At 40.1% G+C, this 17,797-nt stretch overlaps 1 protein-coding gene across 11 annotated transcripts in view; it reads left to right on the forward strand.

The window, feature by feature from the left end:
• The first annotated feature begins 241 nt into the window (after window positions 1-241).
• The window catches only part of SORBS2 (sorbin and SH3 domain containing 2), a 138,032-nt gene continuing 120,476 nt past the window's right edge, over window positions 242-17,797 (forward strand). For 2 of the 11 annotated variants that reach the window (XM_067721628.1, XM_067721630.1), the window contains exon 1: window positions 259-278. The gene's annotated coding sequence lies outside the window, so the exon portion shown is untranslated. Of the gene's footprint in view, window positions 279-17,797 lie in introns of all 11 variants that reach the window. The other 9 variants (XM_067721633.1, XM_067721631.1, XM_067721624.1 and 6 more) reach the window with 8 other exon arrangements.

Here is a 17,797-nt window from a genome sequence, read left to right on the forward strand (position 1 = left end):
CGAACTGTGGTATGTAACAAACTAAAACTAACGACAAGTATTTGCACAGTTTCTTTTTTGCAGCTGTTTCTTGAGAAGAAAGTATCAAACTTGGTCAAGAAGAAAGTGTATATACAATGATAAAGTGAAGTTTTCCTGAGTTTGATTTCATTGCTATTTTGGTTGTTTCGTGATCGTGGAGCCGATCCCACCCACCTATTTACTGTAACGTTTCTTTTCTAGAGCCAGAATAGGACAGACTCATATACCATTCTGATCTGGGTGCATTTCTTCAGAAGGTATGCTGTACTCACGGGGAACCGCGGCTGCCTGGGCTTGGGGCTGACAAGGCCAGGAGGAAATCTGTGCATGTATTTTAACAAAAAGATTTACCAGGGAAGTTAAGGAAATAAAATGATGGGCACCAAAGAATATGAGGCTACTCTGACCTCTCCTTGCCATTCATTCCTATCATGTCCCAGCAGAATTCTGTTGAGATTCTGCAGAGACACCTTTGATTTAAGCTGATTGATTTACAGGAGGCCAGTGGGGAAATGAGAGGAAGTGAGACGGGGGGGGGAGGCCAGAGCGATGGTTTTGGAATTCTTGACTCTGCCTTATTTCACGGTGGAATATTGTGCTGGGGGTCTTAGGAATACTGTGAGGAATCTATAACCAGGCCCCATCCTTGTCCTAAAACTCCTCCCATCTTGCTCTTCTCAGTTACAGCCACGCCCATGTGGTCCCTACTCGTTATAGTGATTGGATGTCTCTTGCTCACTGACACTTCATGGAGCACAGGGAATGCTCTGATAGCCACAGGCATCCCTGATGGCAGGACTTCTAAGGCCCTCCAAGCCACCTACTTATGTTGAATTTTCCCTGGTGCAACTGGGCTCCAATGGTGGACAGGACAGCAAGGCCCCACTTCCGGATGTCCCTGCCTGCCTCTTCAGTCTAGTTAGGTTGCTTCACCTGCCGATGCCCAGGCATGCCGGCTCTCTGTTTCTGACACCACCCTGGCCAAATGCTGTCTGGATTTGGTTCTACCATATGGTGTTCATCTAACTCATCATGGAGGAATCTACCCAAATCTACCCCCTGGAAAGGGCGAACTTAAGTAGATCCTTTACCCCTTTCGGACAAATTGTTGCAGCCTTGAATTGCAAAAGAAGAGATGCCTAAAGGATATATCCTAGGCACTGTATTTGTTTCCTAGGGCTGTCATAACAAAGTGCAACAAACTGAGTGGCTTAACACTAAAGAAATACCTTGTCTCACAGTTTTGAAGGCTAGAAGTCCACAATCAAGGTGTCAGAGGGGTCGTGCTGCCCCTAAAGGCTCTAGGGAAGAGCGCTTCGTGACCTTTTCCTTGCTGCTGGTGGTTGCCAGAAACCCTTGGCATCCCTTGGCTGATGGCAGCATCGTTCCCATCTCTGCTTTTATTGTCACACAGTGGTGTTCCTTTTTCTTGTGTGTCTGTCTCTCTACAGATCTCTCTCTCCTTAAAAGGACACCAGTCATTTCATTTAGGGCCCACCCTAATCCTCTCTGACCACATCCTAACATGATTACATCTGCAAAGACCCTATTTCCAGACGAGGTCTCTTTCATCGGTACCAGGAGTAGGACTTCAACATACTGTTTTGGAGACACAGTTCACCGTACAGTCGCCACTCCTGGGCACTGGGTCTCCGAGCAAGAAGCAGCTCCTAAGTGTATCGCAAGCTCAAAACACACCCCTCAGTCCCCAGACTCAGCACTCACCCTCTCCCACATCCTTGCAACTGACCTGCTCTGTGGGGTCCACGCAGGGCTGTGGCCTAATGTCTCACTGGCAGGACGGGCCCACCTGGTCCAGGCTATTTCTGAGTGAGGTCAGAGCCCGGTGGACTAACCACCCCTCACTATCACTCATGCACTTTGGTCTACTTTGAACTTTAAGCCCGAAACTTACTTTTTTCTAAGTACTATGATCATCCTTGGAATAGATCATTCTTTTTTCACATTCTTTCTGTCACACTTAGATGCCCTTCCAATCCACACACAATATTGAGATTTTCTTCCAAGGGAATGAGTTTTCCTAAAACTTCATGGGTCCCCTTGATTGTTCTGAATTTGGAGAGCTGCAGAACACCCTGGAGTTACTTATTCCTATGCAGACAACTTATAAGACCACCAATCTCCACTGAACTTTCCATTTTCTACTCCTATATTACTTTTAAAAGGAAAATGTTGACTTCCTCAACTGTAAATCGGGTTTTAAATGTGCATATTTTTCAAGAAAGCAGGTCAGATATCAGGGCACAGATATCACACTGTGGGATTTATTATCCATGATCTACAGTAACAACCTGTGTGACACTTTTAGTCCTCCATCTGCACACTGATTTGAAAGTACATCCAGAAACAGACAGAGACAGAGGCAGAATGAGAGAGAGAGAAGTTCCACTTTCTAAAAGTCAGTGCTTAGTCATTGCATCAGACTTTGTGTAAAGACAAAGAGAATGGGACTTCCCTGGTGGCACAGTGGTTAAGAATCTGCCTGCCAATGCAGGGGACATGGGTTCAATTCCTGGTCCGGGAAGATCCCACATGCTACGGAGCAACAAAGCCTGCACGCCACAACTATTGAGCCTGCGCTCTAGAGCCCGTGAGCCACAACTACTGAGCTCGCGTGCCACAAGTACTGAAGCCTGTGCACCTAGAGCCCGTGCTCCACAACAAGAGAAGCCACCGCAATGAGAAGCCTGCGCACCACAACGAGGAGTAGCCCCCGCTCACTGCAACTAGAGAAAAGCCCGTGCGCAACAACGAAGACCCAACACAGCCAAAAATAAATAAATAAATTAATAATTTAAAAAAAAGACAAAGAGAATCCTACTGAAACAGTAAATACCAAGAGGCTTAGTTAGGTATGACAAGGCAAGACATTTTATAAATTTTTCATACATAGGTACAAGCGAAAGTGATTTGTGAGACGGTAATTTTGCATTATGCTATGTTCAAAGACACCTGAAATTCCTCATTTGCATTAACCATCTGAACTGTTTTCCATTTGGAGGAAAGTTCTATTCTGAGTTCCAGCTCCTCCCATATTAGGTGGGCAGCATTGGAGCCTCTGTATTCGAATCTGTCCAGATGCCACTGTGTATCAAAGTAAGTTTTACATATCCTAGGTGAAGGAAGGATTTAAATTAACCAATGGGACTTGGTTTCTTAAAACAGCCAGTTAAAGAATATGGATACTTGACCATGAGAAAAAGATACAAAATAGTGAGTGGCATGAGTCATTTGTTCCCTAATAGAAGGGAATGACCTGTTTAGTGGTTTTCATAGGAAAAATATCCAGTAAGCAGATAACATCAATTTAAAAAAAATATATCAGTAACAATGGAATTTGGGTAGAACACTGATGTGCAGCTAAGTCAGGATAAAGCCCCTTCCAGGTTTCAAGATGGTTGATATTTGCTCACCTGTTCCAGCAGGAAGGCAGGTGCCTGGAAGCCCGGCTCCAAAGGTGGGACAGCATTTAAAGCCTGGACCTCCTCAAGCCTGTGACTTCTGGGGCAGGGTCCTGAGCTGAGCTATTATTCCTGGGTTCTAGCTGCAAACCGCCTACTGCAAGCTGGGCTGCAGCAGTTCACATGAGGAATCTCTGATTGTCCTTCTTGGAGGAACTTAAAAGGGACTCGCTCAAGGACTGCTTGTCAGAAATGCTGAGTCATCAGTGTTCTATTACAATTCATCACATGCCTACATTGCCTTTATTTGTGGAGATTCATAAGAGCTAAAACATGACTTCTTAAAGTTTCTTGGCTGTCCTGACAGTCCCCCTGAGTGGAAGAAGGCATGCTTCACAAAAAAGAAAAAGATGACTTTTACAAAAATTCAACCCACCCGAGAGATGATGAAATGAACATTTGGAGATATTTTTCTCCTGCTCTTAAAAAAATTTCATAGTAACCTTTTTAAAAAACAAAATTGGAATTACACTGCATTGATTTGCATCTTCAATTTTACTTCACTGTTTTGAGAATATTGTCTCCATTCATTAAGTATTCTTTGAAAATGTAAATTAATTCGCTGCACAGGGAGTTTACACTAAATAAGTAAATTACAATACAACCCAATGATAAATACTAAAAATTTTCTATCTCTTAATGCTAAAGGAGCCAGAAATTCTGCATTGAGTGTTGGATTTTGCTCATTCCCTCAAAAAAACTGCGTTAAGTTATACCGTACATGAAATGGTACAGTTTTTTTTTTTTTCCTACAAAGTAGATCATGATAATTCTAAAATTGGGCAGAACCACCTGGAATATGAGTCATTAGACTAAGTAAGAAGAAAAAGAGAAAGAGCAATAAAGTGTTCCCAGGAAACTGAAGATCTGCATTATTCCTTGTATTTCACAGGCAGGAAATGTGCGATCTGGGCAAACGTTAGATCAGATGATTCTCTAGAATTAGCTGACCCTGTGTATCTGTGATCCACTTGCCTACAGAACTGCGGCCATCATTTGACCTGAGGGTGAGGGGTGTTCTCTCCGAAGCAGTTTAACATAAGGACAAGGCACACAGAGAAAGCACTAAGCATCTAGCTCTGCTCTTTACTTAGAGAAAATGCAGAAGGAAATCCTGTCTCTAGCCCCTTAGAGGACAGTCCTCTGAAAGAGTGGAGATTTGCTTGGCTGGCTCGGAGAGAGCTGGGTAGAAAGTCAATGAAACATCTAGAGTCCTTTTGTTTTTCAAGTATACAGACTTTAAAGTGTTAGCAGCTTTATCTTGAGTGTACTTGTTTAATACTGGTAGCACTTATACTTTACCACATAAGAAAATAAAGGAGAACAGGAAATAAAGAAGCAGTTTCTATGAGTCGGAGATAAGGCCTTGATGTACAAGATAAGCAATTCCCAGTCACAGAATTCTTATCATATTCTCTACCCTGCGCTCAACACTTTCCATATATTATCTAATTCTCACACAGTCAGTGGTAAATAGATATCATCATTGTATTCCGCAGCTGAGGAAGGAAAGACTGGGGGGCTGACTTCATCTACTGTCCCACTTAGTCCCTCAGAAAACATGCATTTAGCTCCTAATGTGTAGCCACCATGGTGTGAATGCGGGGAACGTGGCCGGGAACACAGCCATCCCCTCTGCCTCCTTCCCGAGCGGCCAGGGATTTGCATCTGTCTGTCCATCTCCAAGGCACTGAACCCAACACTAATAGTCCTGTTTAATAGAGAGACTCGTGCAGTCTCACAGGAGACCAGTAAGTAGCACTGTATGTTAATTTATTTTCTTCCTGATTTGAGAATCACCATGATTAACCTTAGAACTTGGAATGAAAATAACCGGTGATATTGTGTATCATTCTGTGATGACGAGATGAAGACAGGATTCATTTGGTTATAACCAGATTTAGAAATAAAGCCCTGTAGTTTTGCTGCTTCACCAAAAAGTCTTATCAACCACCACGGAAGAGACAAGAATGCTTACACTAAAAGAAATATCACCAGTATTTACCTAGAACACAAGATTCATCCCGATGACCAGAATTAGACAGAATGGCAAAGACAGAACCTTAGCAAAATATTTTCAAGTGATCCCCATCCACAAATACAGTTTTATTTGGCAAGCCAAGGGCTTTCACCACAGCAGGTGAAAACGTTTGCCTAGGTGACAGATGGTAGAGCCAGGCAATCATCAATTCGTGGCCACATTTTTCCATATACCATGCAATGGGCTTTTTTAGGGAACGCAGGCACTGGCACTATGGTAGATCTTCTGGTCCCCATAATGGAAGACAGAACCTTATCTGAGTCCTATTCTTGGGCTGGTTGGATAAACCCACAGACCCAAAATACAAACACTTTGTTTTTGGAATAAAAATCTTTTTTTGAACTTTCTAAAAATGTCCACAGTATTCTCCATAGGTTTACTAAAACTCAGATTAATTTTAAGGCATTGACCATGTATATTTCAAGTGTTTTTTTTTTTTAACATCAGACCCCTTGTCAAGGATTGTACCACCAGTGTGTGTTTAATCTTAAAAGTAAATCATATTTCTGTGAGTTAGTCATCAAAGAAAGCATAAAACCTGTCTGGAGCAGATTCAGGGTCAAACATTAATCAGTAATTCAAAACAGTGATTGAGGTGATTTTATTTGGGTTTAATTATTTTTCCTGAACAAGCTATTCCTCTTACTTTATCTTAAAATGTATAGCAAACCTGGTTTTATCAAAACAAAATATGCCTAATCATGGGACATTAATTGGAAATCAAGTTTTATCGTTGCATAATGGTTTAATAACCTTGATAAATAAGGCTTGTGTCCTAATGAACACATTTGGTTAAAGAAGCTTATTGAAATGAAATGAATCTCTTCAGGCATTTCTTTCTTAATGTAGGTATGATCTCATAAAAGGCTTAATTTGGTAATCTGGTAACAAAAATCATTAATTTTTCACTAACTTTGAAAAAAATCAAAAGTATTGAAATAAACAAATAAAATTGACTCATTTAAATGCCAAGAGTATAATAAAAGCTAATTACTGAATTTATTAAAATCCTCCTAACTTCCTCTTGTATGTGAGTATTGTTACTTTGATAGTAAGTCATTAACACAATATGTTGACTCCGACACACCTATTTAGCTAGCCATAATTGTGTAATCGAGAGCACCGAAGTAAAAGCACCACTGATGCAAACTGAGGACATTCCTTAATAATCTGTCGACTTTTCAGAGGGGAAGAGAATTTGCTTTGATGAAGCTGCTTATATCACATCAGTGTTGACTGAAGTGAGTGACTCATTTAGTAACCATGGAAATAACGCCGAGGAGTATGAAGGGGGGAACAAGTGTGCAGGCTTCCAGATGCTGCTGCTTTTGTGGCAGCATCTGTTCAGGGATCCAAATCTGATCAGAAACACATTTAATGTCTCAAAAAACCAAACTCATTTGGTTTTGCTTTCCCTTCACACTTTTGTTGTTTCTCTAGAATAGCCCCAAGTAATTATAAAACAAGGCAACCCAATACTTCACTCACAGGACCCTATGTTCTTTCCAGAAATGAGTCTCATATTTAAAGATGTGTGTCCAAATGTGCTAAAAACAGACCTCCTCCCAGACACATTTTTACTACTTCTATTTCTGAAATCCCTGGTCAATCTCCAGGCTCCCATACTATATTTATCTTTATGTTTGTGTCTTTCTATAATATTTATCTTGCATCTGTTTCCGTGATTTTCTAATATATTAATACATATATACTTGTAGGACAAACAGACAAGAAAAGAACATCAAGAAAATAGGCAATCAATCTCCTTATTCACTCAACCTAAGTCAAGTTACATGTGTATATACATCTCTCCATACTTATGTCTCTACGTGGTTTCCAAAACTATAATCTGTTTAGCTTAAGCAGCACAGAGTTCCTATCAAGTAAGCTTTGTTAGATTAAGTATCTTTGGGGATAGATCTTTTAAAGATGATCCATGAAAACTTTGGGTTTTTTTCTATTTAAAATAAAATTCTACTAATACGTCCCTTTGATATTCAACCAGTATTAACTGAAAGTCTACTATGTATAAGGCACAATGAAGAACACGAAAGTGAATAAAGCATGGTCCTTGCCCTCAAGAAAACATAAACACAAATAACAGAAAGTAAGACAAGATAAAGTGGTGAAGACAAGGAATTATATTCACTTAAATGAAAGCAGGCAATTTATGTTATATATACAGCAGGCAACTTTGATGTGGACCTCCAAGAATGGGTGTGATTTTAAGAGTGATTAGGAGTAATCCCAATGGAGGAAACAAATAAAAGATGTGACTCAAAATCATATCTGCCTCACCACACCAGTCATGCGTTCCTGGGAGACAGGGACTGGTTTTGATGACCTGGGCGCCCCTGAGACCCAGAACTATGTCAGACACATGGTAAGGCGCCCAGTTAAAATGTGCCGATTTAACTCGAAGGCTGAAACATAAAATGTGCATAAAAATGAGCAGCAAAAAGTCCAGTTTGGCTAAAGAACAGAATATGAGAAGGGAAATGGAATATAACATCTTGAAAATTATGATGGGAACATATTGTGCTGGGCTTGATTTGGAATGTATAAATAGATAATGTGAAGTCACTGGTCCTTTTCAAAAGATTAACCTTGCAACAGTTGCACCATCAAATCGAGAAAGAGAGACGGAAAGAGGGATTGAGAGAGATGAGAGGGAAGACTAGAGACAGGAAAACCAATCAAAAGATTAAGATGGGGCTTCCCTGGTGGCGCAGTGGTTGAGAGTCCACCTGCCGATGCAGGGGACGCGGGTTTGTGCCCCGGTCCAGGAAGATCCCACATGCCGCAGAGTGGCTGGGCCCGTGAGCCATGGCCGCTGAGCCTGCGCATCCGGAGCCTGTGCTCCGCAACGGGAGAGGCCACAGCAGTGAGAGGCCCCCCCCAAAAAAAGATTAAGATGATAATTTGTTTGATAAAATGGAATTAAAATGAGATGATGACCCTGAAATTAATAGTAGTAGTTACAAGAACTCTATGAACAATAGCAAAAAAGTGATAACTACAACAATAGCTAATATTTAATGATCAATGCTATACCCAGGCACAGAGTCAGAATTTCTATTAATCTACCTTTTGGGACTCTTACTATAAAGTTGTAATTCACAAGTTTATAGGTGAGGACATTGAGACTTGGAGAGATTAAGTAACTCCCTCATAGGAGCTCTTCTAGAAACTGTATTAGGATGTCACATTTTGTCTCATCCTCTGGAATAGAATTCTATGTGGTAGGTGTCAGAAACCTACATTTAGAAGCTTTATCAAATGAAGCTTCTCTTTTGAATACAAATAATTAGCTAGAGTAGGCAGCACCAGTGGTAATAATTCCAAACTAGAATCTCTGCAGCATGGGGCTTTTTACAGGATAATTCCCACCCCTTTGTAACTAGGGGATGAGAGCAGGCTGTGATGGTTGATAGCTATTGACCCACAGAAGGCTGAAGTTCACTGTAAATATTAACAGGAGAAATGCTCGAAAATAGATGTCTAAATCTTTTTATGGAACTAGTCAAAGATTTACTGTAATTGTTTTTTTTTTTTAAAAAAGCTCTCCATTAAAATATAAACTGGCAACACAATGTTATATGTGATTCACTTTTTTAAAAAATGTACTAAGCATGTAAGGTGTGCAAGGTGCTGAACTAGCTGGAATGTGAGATAAACGGTGAAAAGAAATTAGCCTTAGTCTCACATGTATCACAGTGAGAGAAACAGACAGACATGAAATAGATAAGTATTCTAGTATTGCCAAAGGAGAGTGTTTTGAGAACATAGAAAGAATAATGACAGTCAATGCATCAGGCATATGAACAAGCCAGTTTTAGAGTCTCTTTCTGTGTTTGAGGTTATGAGGAATACATGCATGATTTCAGAGACTATTTTTGCCTGGGGGAAAATAAATTGTATGTTACAGGATTTGAACAGATTAAAAACATTTTAAAAAGCACAGAAAGAAAGAGTAATTAATTAGGGAAAGGGAAGCCTTTAAGAATGGGTGGGATTTAGGGAAACCAAAAGGTTAAGGAAATTCTATACCCAGATTGGGAAAACAGCATGACCATCCATGGTGGCTTTGAGGAAGAGCAGGTAGACATGGCTGAAATGAGGGGCATGGTGGAAGATAAGATTGGAAAAGAAGGATGGCGTCAGATCAGGGGATGGCCATACAGTCACACTAAATTGTTAGAAGTTGACCTTGGACAACAGAGAGCCCTGAGAAGTTTTGGAAGGAGTGACATAATTGGGCTAAGTTTTAGGAAGAGCCCTCTGGCAACAGTGTAAATGATGGTGAAGGGAAGTAGGAGAGTTAGGTTAGGTACTTCTGCCTGAGATCTCAGAGACAAAGTATGGATCTGATCATCGGATGTTGCATTAGGAAACTGTTAGGTCAATTCTGCAAATACCACAGCACTCCAGAAAATATTTGCTGTTGAAGGATAACTAGCTCCTTCTGGTAGCTATGAAGAGCATTAACTAGCTGCTCACTCCTTTGTCTTCTTTCACTCTCTGTGCATAAAAATACTCCCAAGTAATCAATAAAAACACACCAAAGTGGTCCCAGCACAGCTTAAGATCTAAATTTATGGTGTCTTTTTTCTTTTCTTAAAACACCCAAGCATCCTCAAAAAAAGCCAAAGATGCTATATGTAAGTCAAGAAGCCCAAGATCTTTTTTTTTCTCCCAAGATTTTCTTAATACTAAGCTTCTTGGATTGTTAACTTTACTTGAAAGTTGAAACAATGAAAGGTAATTTATACCCCCGAAACAGCTTCCTGCTGTCCACTTGTAAAGAAATTGGCCTTCAGAATAGAGGAGTGAAATTACCTGGAGTATTCAAGTAATTTGCTAACACAGAAATGCTTTTAAAAACACTGAAAATTGTTATTTCCTGGGTATCTGCCCTTTGTGTACATGGCACGCCAAGAGAAGTTTAAAGTAAGTAAAGTGATTAAAAATATGAGGCTGGGGGCTTCCCTGGTGGTGCAGTGGTTGAGGGTCCACCTGCCGATGCAGGGGACACTGGTTCGTGCCCCGGTTCGGGAAGATCCCACATGCCGCGGAGCGGCTGGGCCTGTGAGCCATGGCCGCTGAGCCTGCGCGTCCAGAGCCTGCGCTCCGCAATGGAAGAGGCCACGGCATTGGGAGGCCCGCGTACCGCAAAAAATAAATAAATAAATAAAATGAGGCTGCAGTGCACCTCTAGTCTATGGATTAATATACTGCCACTTTCTCCTCGCTCCTTATAAACCCAGGACCTTTACATCACAGAAGCAAGGTTCACGTCCTGCTCTGTGACTATGAACTCTGTTTCTTCCTCAGCTCTACAGAGATCACTGAACTAGAAAGATGCATGCTTCAAAAGGAAGCACTACAGAACTCCCCAAAGCTGTAGAATTTCCAGTGTGAATAAGACACAATTCCCACCTCGAGCCTCCAGATTCTGTACGCCTTAACAAACACTGGAAATTATTCTAAGGAAATTAATGGAATAAGACTTGGTAGTTCTTAAGGCAGATCAGCATCTCTGCTGCTTCTGGGTATTCGAACACACTTATACTGGTGCACTGGAACTTTTTTTTCCTCCTAGCTTCCCGTAAAGCTTCATAATTATTTTCTCACCATCCTCGTAGAAACAGATTGCTCTGTTAACATCTATCACCTAGGTTTAAGATTATTAGATCATACCCAACATCTATTACCTGGGTTTAAGACTATTAGAACATACGCAACATCTATTACCTAGGTTTAAGATTATTAGAACATACCCTGTTCTATGTGATCTGTAATTCAAACTAAATTGGTCTTATTCTCCAAAAACATAAGATTGTTTTCAAAGTTCTTAAGGGAGATAGAGCAAAAGAATCCTTTTCTTCGTGTTTTCAGTGAAGTTGCTGCTACGCTCCAGCAAGAAGGCATCTGTGTTATTTCAGGTGCTTACCTTTATGGCCAAAGTTGTGCCCAAAATACAATATACCTTTAAGTGGCTCTGGGATTGATTAATTTCTCAGATATTTTCCTTCTTCCCTCCATGGTGATGTGAAATTCAGCTCTGGCCCACTTCAGCTATTACACAAAATAACATTATACTGAGTCTTACAAAACTGGCTCTTTTTCTGGCACTTTGGGTGCCCATTTTGGGTAGAGTTTTGGGTAACAGTAAAGGAGGGTTAAGAAAAGCTCAGGTGTTTCTGGTGAGTAGACACTTAATATCAAGTATTCTCAATGCTTCAGCCATTATTAGTTAAAGGAAAAAGGAGATGAAGTTCTTAGGCCCAACACAGGGATGAAGGAATAGGACCTCTCTGCTCTCTTTCAAGTCCTACTCTTTCAACAGCTTTCTCAAAATTCTGTCCCAGAATAACTTATGATCTATGCCTGATTATTTTTTATCACCAATCACATGCCACAAACAGACTAATTGTAGAGCACAATTCTGCCAAGGCTGAAGTGATATTCAGGATTTCCACACCTCTAAAGATATCAGAAAGGCAACATAGCTGCTTCATGCTAAACGCAATTAGAATAAGTTCCAGAAACACTTTTCCAAATAATACCACTTTCTAATTAAATAACTGTGTGAATAATAATAGTTTAAAATAAATCTAATTGTTCATAGTTGATTAGGATATAAGAAGCATTTTGAGATCCAAAGAATTAGGAACTCTCCTATGTCATTAAACTTTCATGGATGTTTTTCATTTAATAAAAAACAAAACTTGGGGGCTTCCCTGGTGGCGCAGTGGTTGAGACTCCGCCTGCCGATGCAGGGGACACGGGTTCGTGCCCCGGTCCGGGAAGATCCCACATGCCGCGGAGCGGCTGGGCCCGTGAGCCATGGCCACTGAGCCTGCGCGTCCGGAGCCTGTGCTCCGCAACGGGAGAGGCCACAACAGTGAGAGGCCCGCGTACCGCGAAAAAAACCCAACAACAACGACAAAAAAAACTCAAAAAGTAACACATTCTTCCCTGACAACACGGTCATAGCTGTTTCATCACCCTGTCTAGGGCCAGTGACAAAACATGAGCTCCTTTCTATTTATCTTTTGCAGATTATTCTGAAGTACGATTTGTTCTAACAGCTGTTACAGAACTCATGACCTTTTGACAGGTATCAACGGTGCCCATTTATATAATTATGTGGGACTTTAATTATTGTTTTGGCTAAAATCCAAACAACTTCTCGTTTTTCTCCCTTACTACATTCTACTACCATTAAGAAAGCTGTTTTGGAGAAAAATTATAATCTCGCATGATAGTTTTCTTTAAATTATTTGGAAGTTGAGCAACATAGGAATAAAAGTCCATAATTTCTAAGAGGAAGACCTCAGTTCTCTGGAACAGGGCTTTTCCTCAGGTGATTGGTTTAGTCTCCTAAAAAAGTTCTTGTTTTCCTCATTTTTTTCAGTGCATGTAATACAGAAACCATTTTTCTCTCCAGAAAAATCTAGGTATTTTTTTCTTCTACTTTACGGTAAAGTACTTGGCTTATTTGAAACTGTGGTCTCGGGTTCATCTTCTAGTTATACCCCCCAAAATTCTTTCTCCATAATTGTTTGGTTCTCAACCCTGTTTGCATTTCACATCTGGATCAAAATTCCAATTAAAAGTGGCAAAACAGGAACGAGGGCAAGACTTCGGTTGCTCCAGAAAGTTTGCTTACATAAGCTTCAAAGAGCTGCTACTTGTTATCCTTTGAGAAAGTTAGGGCACCAATTCAATTACCGTGGTGATTTTTGTCTACAAATAGATTATAGATCAAACATTTCTATCATACTTGAAAGAGTGTAGGGTGGGGCTGGAGGGAGGAGAAGGAATTAGGAAGTTAGTTTTCTTTGTAGCTGATTTTTTGTTCACAGTGTACATTGTCCTAGATTGTCTCACTTTAGCCTCTGACCAACCCCATGAGGGAGACAGACCAGGAACTCTAGAATCATCCCCACAGCAAAGGTAATGCCTTTCTTGGCTGAGAAATGTTTCTGAAAAAATTTTCCAAATGTCTAGAAACTTTCACTTTGTCCCTGTTCCTGCACTGCAAAGACAGAATACACTGTATACACAATGTAGTACACACAAGGTAAAATACAACTTGATTCATTATTTGGTTGTAGCAATCTTCTCACTTGTAAAGCATGTTTACATTATATGTGAATAATCAGAATCTACTGTTATAATATCAACTCAGGAAAAAGGAAGAATTCAGGAAAAAATAAGGAATTTAAGACATTTTTAGAACTTATTTTCTAAACCTCAGGATAAATCATTTTTTTTCCCTGAAGACATTCCATGGATATTTTGCCTTTTATGGTTTTTGCCCTCTTAATCTTTAAATAATTTTTACTGGAAATGATCAATAAGGGAATAAATAATGGGCTTGAAGTGCTTTATACTTAAAGGCTTTATGGATTTAAGAATTCCATCTTATTTAATATATCATGCTACTGTTTGTTGTGCCTAGGGCTGTTTCTTGAGGTATTGAATCACTTCAAACTCCACTGAAATTCTTCTTTAAATGTGTTATCACTAGTGATTAATAATATCTGTCTGGAAACTTAGAAATTAAATTTTATATTTAATTTAGGCACTTGTTTTCAAATTGTTCATTTCAGGAATTCAATTAACGCATAGTAATGTTAAAAATTAATACAGCTCTGTGCATGTCTTTGGAGTATTTCTTCAAAGGCTCACTCCGAACTTTTTATGTACAGAACATTGTGTTTAGACATGGGATAGTAAACATTGGAACATGGAATGTAGGTCTTGGCCTGAAGGAATCTATAGTCCAATAGAGATGATAAGACATTCAAGGAAGAGTGGGAGGAAAAACGGAAGGAAGGTAAGAAGGAAGGAAGGAAATAAGATCTTTGAAACAGATGCAGGGGTTATAGTGCCACCAGGAATATATTTGCTAGCCAACATTTCACTCAATCTGTGACGATTAGAAGGAAAATAAAATTTACTATAAAATTGGAGACGTTCTCCTTATAACTATGCATGAATATAAATTGAAGGAGAAGTTATGCTTTGCTGGATTCCAACCATGGTAGTCCACTCATTGGGATAAAAGCTCAGTGCTGTTAAAGATACAAAATAACAGAGGCTTAAATAAGGGAGATGTTCATTGCCCAGTCGTATGAAAGCACAGATTGGTATTGCTGTAATTACCAGAGGCCCAGTCTCTTTCCTCCACACTCAACATACGGCTTCCCTTTTATGGTCAAGATGGCTGCTGCAGGTCTGCATTCCAGCCAGCAGAGAGGAAACAAAGGGAAAGCAGAAGGCACCCCCTTCCCTGTAAGAACCTGGCCCCTTGGCGGGTGCACACATAATTCTTTTCACACTCACCAGCCAAACTTTAATCACAAAGGAAGGAAAACTGAGAAATGTAGTCTTGGAGAGAGTGGGCGTGAGAGGGCAGCTAGGTATCTCTGCCATGGCTAGTAACCGTGCTACAGTCTCCTACCGAACCCCATTACTATGGATGAGAAAAGTGATCTTTTTCTTTTTTGGCCACATATTACTAGAGCTTTCATTTTCAGAAACAGATGAGAAATGCATCCCGGATGATTTCAGCAATCAAAGGAGGATTTCTCACTTCGTCAAGTGCTACCCTCTTACAGCTGAAAGCTAACACCTTATGCTAAGCTAGTTAGAGCCAAATACAATTAATTAGATTAAGCTTGTCACTAAAATATCAAGACAAATGTTCTTGAAACATGGCACTTTCTCCCTTTGCCTTTTTTTCCCCCCTTGTCTGGTTTATTTACAATAAAAGTAGGTTGAGGGATGGAGTTGCAGAAAGTGATCCTTATAACTGTTACTCTATACATCACATAACTGATAACCAAATGCTGGAGGGAAAATCGTATCTGAATTGTGTTAGCATAGACTGCCCAGCCTGGATCACATTTAATAATTAATTACGGTGTGTGGTTCATGCTGGTTTGAGAGGCTTTATAAAAATACTACGGGCAAGTCTGTATACGTCATTCTCTAAGGAGCTTTCTCGATTTAGCACCAGAGCTGTGACTTGCACCTGCTGCTTCTCCAAATCAGAAAAGACTGAATTTTCTTTTTCTTCCTTCCTTCCTCCCTCTCTTCTTTCCTTCCTTCCTTCCTTCCTTCCTTCTTTCCTCCCTCCCTCCCTTCCTCCTTTTCTTTTTCTTTGTCACCTCTCTCTAAGAAAATGATTTGCCAGACTAGTTTTTAAAATGCACCGTTTAAGAACTCTATGACACACCCTTATTTATGCAATGGACAACAGACAAGCTGATTTTTGGAAAACCAGTTCTCTTTTAGAGTCATTGGGCAAACTCGCTATTTAATGGAATTTGATAATACATTTGTAGAGAGTATGACTCATCTGTAGAGCAAAAGTAAATCATCTAACAGTTCCTGATTTCAAACTCTGCATTTCCACATGGGCAGGTTTGCTTAGAACTAACCTGCAAAGGAAATTGTAGCACAGGACTGCTCTTCCAAAGAGGAATCAGAAAATTACGAATTGTGGAGATCAAGGAAACATCGTCTAGAAGTCCAACTCTCTCATTTGCAAATGAGGACACACGGAAGTCCACAAAGGTAGAAAGATCCCACCCAGTTAGCAAATAGAACCTGGATCCCAGGTTCTCCCAAATCCCAGAAAAGTGCACTGTCTGTTGCTTAACACTCGGGACCACATGACTTTTAAGTGGAATAAACATAGATGTCCTTGTGCACAGAATCTGATTAATATGTAGCTAATCTTAGGTAGCCTGGAGCACATATCTACCAAATTCGTAACCGTCACTGAGAGTAAGGTGATAGTCAAAAGCTACCAAGACAGGATATTTAAGTAAACCTCAGCTTTCTCTTTGCGTCCTTGAGCTTTTCCTACTTTGGCAAGTCTGCTCTTTTTATCTAAATGTGTGGCTTTCCAACCTTTTGAAGTTTCATATACCTGATCCTCTAACTCTTGGGTGGTGATGAGCTGTATTCTGGGAGCAATAAAATAATGCTCCTAATCATAGTGAAAATGAAAATGATAGCTTATATTCCCTTAATCATTTTTAGTGCCAGGGACTTTCCTAAGCATATTATTTTCTAAGTATATTACATATATTATTTCATTCTATCCTCACACTAATCCTGTGAGGTATGTACTGTTATTTCCCCAATCTTATAGTTGTGGAAACTGAGGCACAGAGCATGTAAGTAATTCACCCCAAGTCCCGCAGCTAGTAAGTCGTAAGAGTTATTGTTTACACCCAAGTTGTCAGTTTCAGTCACTACAACATGTTAGCTCTCATAGAAAAAGAATTCTGTAGCTCACAGTATGTATAGCTGTACATATACAGTATGTACAGAAGATGGTATGGCATAACGAAATGAGCCTTAGTCTTGGGGCCAGAAGGGTTACAGTCTTTTCTTTTACTTCAATCCAGAGGATTGAGCTAATTATCCTCTTCAGTGCGTGGACACATATCTCTTTTGACCCATGCTAGGCTCCTACATGTACGTGTAAGCACTTCTTTTAAGCCATAAGCCACCCACTGTATCTATGCATGATACTAGTATACTATTTTTGAAGAAATTACTAAAAATTATGATTCCATTTGATTAAACAAATAATATGTATTAAACACTGGTAACATGCCAACCACATTGGCATGTGGAGAAATACTGACCCTGCTCAGATAACAATTCTTAAAATTCTACTACATTTATCTTCGTGGCTCCCTTAATCTCCTCCCTTCATGCAAAATGGCCCAGGATTCAATACTTCACTGCAAGTAACAGGAAAAAATGATTCTTAAGCAATCACTGCCTTTTTTTTTTTTTTTTTTTAAACTTCTGGCATTCTGACAGTGGGGCAGTTATGCCCTATAATCAAAGGAAAACATAAACCGGTCATCTCCTAGCAACGCACTGAAGATTACTCCCAGGGAATAATTTGTGTGGCTGAGTCTGAGCACATGTAACTTTGAACTTTGAAGCCAGCAGAGCTCCTGCTCTGGCCATTAACTCTTTTCAGTACCCTGCAGATACAGTGAACCCGTTTTTGATGACGTTGCGGGAAGAACGGGCAGCAAAATGTCCCAAGCAGGGGCAGTTCTATGTGAAAGGAACTGAAGAGTTTTATAATCTTTTTCGTTGTCTTTAAAAATCTAATTGCAGTGCAGTGTCACTAGTCATCAAGATCATTTTGCTGCTCTGCGGTTCCCCTTTGCCGAAGCCTGTTCCCTGCCTCTCTCATATAAAG

The sequence above is a fragment of the Pseudorca crassidens genome, chromosome 21 (genome assembly GCF_039906515.1).
Source record: "Pseudorca crassidens isolate mPseCra1 chromosome 21, mPseCra1.hap1, whole genome shotgun sequence".
Classification (NCBI taxonomy): Eukaryota; Metazoa; Chordata; class Mammalia; order Artiodactyla; family Delphinidae; genus Pseudorca; species Pseudorca crassidens.